The following is a 7,907-nucleotide window of genomic DNA, read 5'->3' as shown; positions in this document are numbered from 1 at the left end:
ATACCACATCACAGTACACCACAGCATACCACATCGCATTACACCACAACATACCACATCACAGTACACCACAACATGCCACATCACAGTACACAACATACCACATCGCAGTACACCACAACATACCACATCACAGTACGCCACAACATACCACATCACAGTACACCACAACATACATCACATTACACCACAACATGCCACATCACAGTACATCACAACATACTACATCACAGCACACCACATCACAGTACACCACAACATACCACATCACAGTACACCACAACATACCACATCACAGTACACCACAACATACCACATCACAGTACACCACAACATATCACATCACAGTACACCACAACATACCACATCACAGTACGCCACAACATAACACATCACAGTACACCACAACTTACCACATCACAGTACACCACAACATACAACATCACAGTACACCACAACATACCACATCACAGTACACCACAACATACCACATCACAGTACACCACAACATACCACATCACAGTACGCCACAACATAACACATCACAGTACACCACAACATAACACATCACAGTACACCACAACATACCACATCACAGTACACCACAACATACCACATCACAGTACACCACAACATACCACATCACAGTACACCACAACATACCACATCACAGTACACCACAGCATACCACATCGCATTACACCACAACATACCACATCACAGTACACCACAACATGCCACATCACAGTACACAACATACCACATCGCAGTACACCACAACATACCACATCACAGTACGCCACAACATACCACATCACAGTACACCACAACATACATCACATTACACCACAACATGCCACATCACAGTACATCACAACATACTACATCACAGCACACCACATCACAGTACACCACAACATACTACATTGCAGTACACCACAACATACCACATCGCAGTACACCACAACATACCACGTCACAGTACACCACAACATGTCACATCACAGTACACAACATACCACATCGCAGTACACCACAACATACCACATCACAGTACACCACAACATACCACATCACAGTACACCACAGCATACCACATCACAGTACACCACAACATACCACATCGCAGTACACCACAACATACCACATCACAGTACACCACAACATACCACATCGCAGTACACCACAACATACCACGTCACAGTACACCACAACATGTCACATCACAGTACACCACAACATACATCGCAGTACACCACAACATACCACATCACAGCACACCATAACATGCCACATCACAGTACACCACAACATACCACATCACAGTACACCACAACATACCACATCGCAGTACACCACAACATACCACATCACAGCACACTACAACATGCCACATCACAGTACACCACAACATGCCACATCACAGTACACCACAACATACCACATCACAGCACACCACAACATGCCACATCACAGCACACCACAACATGCCACATCACAGTACACCACAACATGCCACATCACAGCACACCACAACATACTACATCGCAGTACACCACAACATACCACATCACACCACAACATACCACATCACAGCAAACCACAACATGCCACATCACATTACACCCCAACATACCACATCGCAGTACACCACAACATACCACATCACAGTACACCACAACATGCCACATCACAGTACACCACAACATGCCATATTACACCCTCTCTCCAAATTCTTGCTGGCCACACCACACTAAGCGTCGAGATATAAATCTAGATGTACTCCTGTTAACCCTTCTGGGACCTCGTCCTAGGCCTTTTGTATAACCATATGCTCCTGCACTACCCTCCACAGCATGGACATGGGGGTGTACAATAAACTAGCCGCTTCGGTGGCAAAATGTAATTTAAGCGTTTACAGAATGCACCATGATAGCTTCACTGATCACCACCTAAACACACACACACACCCTCCTAAGTGGAAGTATTTTCCTAGTGAGTGATGCAGGAAATTACTTGTACCAAATGACAAGCTACGAAGATAACAGTTATTTATGAAACCTTATGGAATTTTGTTTACATCCTCATAAGAAGGAGCAATTCTGACGTTAAACTAAAAAAGATTGGTTTTATCTCAACTTCTCATTAGTGAACACTTACAATGTTGGTTTATCGACTGCCGGAGTGTCTGTGTGCAGTCACAAAGACGCTGCTGATGTTGCTTGACAACACTGAAACATAAAATCATTGAAAGCAGTTTCTACAGACCCTCGGGATCAAATCCCAATGCTGCCACCACTTGTTAGAGAGAGTTTTCTTCAAAGGCATGGGATCAAATTACCTTGCTGCCACTTGTTAGGACACTGGTTTGTTCAGAGGCATGGCATCAAATCCCACTGCTGACACTTGTTAAAGACACTGGTTTGTTTAGAGGCATGGCATCAAATCCCACTGCTGCCACCACTTGTTAAAAAGAAGCTCTTGCATACAGAAATTAAAATCCTTCACCTCCCAGTGGCACTGTCGACTGAAGAACGTGTGATGTAGGTCAAGTGAGGTCAGCCTGTAACCTCAGTTAATCACACGAGTGAAGACGAAGAGTAGTACTGTCAGTCTTTCTAGGTACAATGTTTCGCTCTAAGGAGACATGAATAAAAAAGTTATCTTTAGAGCGAAATGTCTCAATAATTATTTCTTCCACTACATGGCTTCGTCTTTAATTAAAATGACTTAAATCAGGGTTAGCCAGCCAGGAAAGTCAGTGCATCATCGATGACTGTCTTATTGCCATTGTGGTCCTTTATTCCGATCCTCCAGGATGCGACCTAACCTAACGCCCAGGTACCTGCTTACTGCTAGGTGAACAGGAACAGCAGGTGTACGGCAACATCTCCAACATTTCCACCCTTGCCGGGGGTTGAGCCATGTACACCCAATGTGTGAAGCGAGAGCGCTGCTAACCAAGCCACGAGACCCCTACGGGTTTAGCTCTTCCCCAGGACCATAATAACAATACACTGAGCAACCTCATGTCACAGGTATAACATAAGAGAGAAAGATAAACATAAAAATCACCCGAAGTACATAAATATACTCATGGCCCAGTTCCCATCTCGTATTTTAACCTTGAAGAAGAAATCAAAACAGAAAAAAACGATATAAAACACGCCTAGGCAGCTGGTCGTTCCAAACTACTTATTACTTACATCACAAACACAAAACACCACTTCAACCATTGCAGTCCATGAAAACAATTAGAGATTACGGGAGATTAAAGAACGTGTGGTGGTGGAAGTCGTAGTCGAAGGCGAGGGTTGGGAGGAAGGGGGCGAGTCTGTCGGGAGGCCGTCAGCTGATGGAATAAACAGCCGAGGGGAGGTGAGAGAGGCAAGGAGCTAAGGGAAGGAAGGGGTAGTGGCAGCTCAGCTTGAGTTAAGGGGTACTGACCGCTTGAGTTAAGGGGTTGTAGCAGCTTGAGTTAAGGGGTTGTGGCAGCTGGAGTTAAGAGGTAATGACACCTTGAGTTAAGGGACACTGGCAGTTTGAGCTCAGGGGTATTTGTAGCTTGAGTTAAGGGGTTGTGGCAGCTTGAGTTAAGGGGTATTGGCAGCTTGAGTTAAGGAGGTACTGACAGCTTGAGTTAATGGGTATTGGCAGCTTGAATTAAGGGGTACTGACAGCTTGAGTTAAGGGGTACTGACAGCTTGAGTTAAGGGGTACTGATAGCTTGAGTTAAGAGGTACTGACAGCTTGAGTTAAGGGGTACTGACAGCTTGAGTTAAGGGGTACTGACAGCTTGAGTTAAGGGGTACTGACAGCTTGAGTTAAGGGGTATTGGCAGCTTGAGTTAAGGGGTACTGACAGCTTGAGATAAGGGGTACTGACAGCTTGAGTTAAGGGGTACTGACAGCTTGAGTTAAGGGGTATTGACAGCTTGAGTTAAGGGGTACTGACAGCTTGAGTTAAGGGGTACTGGCAGCTTGAGTTAAGGGGTACTGACAGCGTGAGTTAAAGGATACTGACAGCTTGAGTTAAGGGGCACTGACAGCTTGAGTTAAGGGGTACTGACAGGTTGAGTTAAGAGGTACTGACAGCATGAGTTAAGGGGTACTGACAGCTTGAGTTAAGGGGGTGGTGACAGCTTGAGTTAAGGGGTATTGACAGCTTGAGTTAAGGGTACTGACAGCTTGCGTTAAGGGGGTACTGACAGCTTGAGCTAAGGGGTACTGACAGCTTCAGTTAAGGGGTACTGGCAGCTTGAGTTAAGGGGTACTGACAGCTTGAGTTAAGGGGTACTGACAGCTTGAGTTAAGGGGTACTGACAGCTTGAGGTAAGGGGGTACTGACAGCTTGAGTTAAGGGGGTACTGACAGCTTGAGTTAAGGGGTACTGACAGCTTGAGTTAAGGCCCCTCAAGGGAGGTTCCTTGACGGTGGTGAGGGGCTCTTGATCTAGGGAATTGGATCTGTGCTCCAGTTCCCTGAATTGAGCCTGAATACCTTCCATCCCCCCCACATGCACTGTATAATCCTATGGGTTTAGTGCTCCCCCATAATTATAATTATAATTGAGTTAAGGGGTACAGGCAGCTTGAGTTAAGGGATACTGACAGCTTGAGTTAAGGGGTACTGGCAGCTTGAGTTAAGGGGTACTGACAGCTTGAGTTAAGGGGTACTGACAGCTTGAGTTAAGGGGTACTGGCAGCTTGAGTTAAGGGGTACTGGCAGCTTGAGTTAAGGGGTACTGGCAGCTTGAGCTAAGGGGTACTGACAGCTTGAGTTAAGGGGTACTGACACCTTGAGTTAAGGGGATACTGACAGCTTGAGTAAAGGGGTACTGACAGCTTGAGTTAAGGGGTACTGACAGCCTGAGTTAAGGGGTACTGACAGCTTGAGTTAAGGGGTACTGACAGCTTGAGTTAAGGGGTACTGACAGCTTGAGTTAAGGGGTACTGACAGCTTGAGGTAAGGGGTACTGGCAGCTTGAGTTAAGGGGTACTGACAGCTTGAGTTAAGGGGTACTGACAGTTTGAGTTAAGGGGTACTGACAGCTTGAGTTAAGGGGGTACTGACAGCTTGAGTTAAGGGGTACTGACAGCTTGAGTTAAGGGGTACTGGCAGGTTGAGTTAAGGGGTACTGACAGCTTGAGTTAAGGGGTACTGACAGCTTGAGTTAAGGGGTACTGACAGCTTGAGTTAAGGGGTACTGACAGCTTGAGTTAAGGGGGTACTGACAGCTTGAGTTAAGGGGTACTGACAGCTTGAGTTAAGGGGTACTGAGAGCCTGAGCTAAGGGGTACTGACAGCTTGAGTTATGGGGTACTGACAGCTTGAGTTAAGGGGTACTGACAGCTTGAGTTAAGGGGTACTGACAGCTTGAGTTAAGGGGTACTGACAGCTTGAGTTAAGGGGTACTGACAGCTTGAGTTAAGGGGTACTGACAGCTCGAGTTAAGGGGTACTGACAGCTTGAGCTAAGGGGTACTGACAGCTTGAGTTAAGGGGTACTGACAGCTTGAGTTAAGGGGTACTGACAGCCTGAGTTAAGGGGTACTGACAGCTTGAGCTAAGGGGTACTGACAGCTTGAGTTAAGGGGTACTGACAGCTTGAGTTAAGGGGTACTGACAGCTTGAGTTAAGGGGTACTGACAGCTTGAGTTAAGGGGTACTGACAGCTCGAGTTAAGGGGTACTGACAGCTTGAGCTAAGGGGTACTGACAGCTTGAGTTAAGGGGTACTGACAGCTTGACTTAAGGGGTACTGACAGCCTGAGTTAAGGGGTACTGACAGCTTGAGTTAAGGGGTACTGACAGCTTGAGTTAAGGGGTACTGACAGCTTGAGTTAAGGGGTACTGACAGCCTGAGTTAAGGGGTACTGACAGCCTGAGTTAAGGGGTACTGACAGCTTGAGTTAAGGGGTACTGACAGCTTGCGTTAAGGGGTACTGACAGCTTGAGTTAAGGGGTACTGACAGCCTGAGTTAAGGGGTACTGACAGCTTGAGTTAAGGGGTACTGACAGCTTGAGTTAAGGGGTACTGACAGCTTGAGTTAAGGGGTACTGACAGCCTGAGCTAAGGGGTACTGACAGCTTGAGTTAAGGGGTACTGACAGCTTGAGTTAAGGGGTACTGACAGCTTGAGTTAAGGGGTACTGACAGCTTGAGTTAAGGGGTACTGACAGCTTGAGTTAAGGGGTACTGACAGCTTGAGTTAAGGGGTACTGACAGCTTGAGTTAAGGGGTACTGACAGCTTGAGTTAAGGGGTACTGACAGCTTGAGTTAAGGGGTACTGACAGCTTGAGTTAAGGGGTACTGACAGCTTGAGTTAAGGGGTACTGACAGCTTGAGTTAAGGGGTACTGACAGCCTGAGTTAAGGGGTACTGACAGCTTGAGTTAAGGGGTACTGACAGCTTGAGTTAAGGGGTAGTGACAGCTTGAGTTAAGGGGTAGTGACAGCTTGAGTTAAGGGGTAGTGACAGCTTGAGTTAAGGGGTAGTGACAGCTTGAGTTAAGGGGTAGTGACAGCTTGAGTTAAGGGGTAGTGACAGCTTGAGTTAAGGGGTAGTGACAGCTTGAGTTAAGGGGTAGTGACAGCTTGAGTTAAGGGGTAGTGACAGCTTGAGTTAAGGGGTACTGACAGCTTGAGTTAAGGGGTACTGACAGCTTGAGTTAAGGGGTACTGACAGCTTGAGTTAAGGGGTACTGACAGCTTGAGTTAAGGGGTAGTGACAGCTTGAGTTAAGGGGTAGTGACAGCTTGAGTTAAGGGGTACTGACAGCTTGAGTTAAGGGGTACTGACAGCTTGAGTTAAGGGGTACTGACAGCTTGAGTTAAGGGGTACTGACAGCTTGAGTTAAGGGGTACTGACAGCTTGAGTTAAGGGGTAGTGACAGCTTGAGTTAAGGGGTAGTGACAGCTTGAGTTAAGGGGTACTGACAGCTTGAGTTAAGGGGTACTGACAGCTTGAGTTAAGGGGTACTGACAGCTTGAGTTAAGGGGTACTGGCAGCTTGAGTTAAGGGGTACTGACATCCTGAATTAAGGGGTACTGACAGCTTGAGTTAAGGGGTACTGACAGCTTGAGTTAAGGGGTACTGACAGCTTGAGTTAAGGGGTACTGACAGCTTGAGTTAAGGGGTACTGACAGCTTGAGTTAAGGGGTACTGACAGCTTGAGTTAAGGGGTAGTGACAGCTTGAGTTAAGGGGTAGTGACAGCTTGAGTTAAGGGGTACTGACAGCTTGAGTTAAGGGGTACTGACAGCTTGAGTTAAGGGGTACTGACAGCTTGAGTTAAGGGGTACTGACAGCTTGAGTTAAGGGGTACTGACAGCTTGAGTTAAGGGGTACTGACAGCTTGAGTTAAGGGGTAGTGACAGCTTGAGTTAAGGGGTACTGACAGCTTGAGTTAAGGGGTACTGACAGCTTGAGTTAAGGGGTACTGACAGCTTGAGTTAAGGGGTACTGACAGCTTGAGTTAAGGGGTACTGACAGCCTGAATTAAGGGGTACTGACAGCTTGCGTTAAGGGGTACTGACAGCTTGAGTTAAGGGGTACTGACAGCTTGAGTTAAGGGGTACTGACAGCTTGAGTTAAGGGGTACTGACAGCTTGAGTTAAGGGGTACTGACAGCTTGAGTTAAGGGGTAGTGACAGCTTGAGTTAAGGGGTAGTGACAGCTTGAGTTAAGGGGTAGTGACAGCTTGAGTTAAGGGGTACTGACAGCTTGAGTTAAGGGGTACTGACAGCTTGAGTTAAGGGGTACTGGCAGCTTGAGTTAAGGGGTAGTGACAGCTTGAGTTAACTGACAGGGTAGTGACAGCTTGAGTTAAGGGGTACTGACAGCTTGAGTTAAGGGGTACTGACAGCTTGAGTTAAGGGGTACTGACAGCTTGAGTTAAGGGGTACTGAC

This window comes from Cherax quadricarinatus, chromosome 37 (assembly GCF_038502225.1).
Source record: "Cherax quadricarinatus isolate ZL_2023a chromosome 37, ASM3850222v1, whole genome shotgun sequence".
Taxonomy (NCBI): Eukaryota; Metazoa; Arthropoda; class Malacostraca; order Decapoda; family Parastacidae; genus Cherax; species Cherax quadricarinatus.
Note: the sequence above shows the minus strand (reverse complement) of the source record.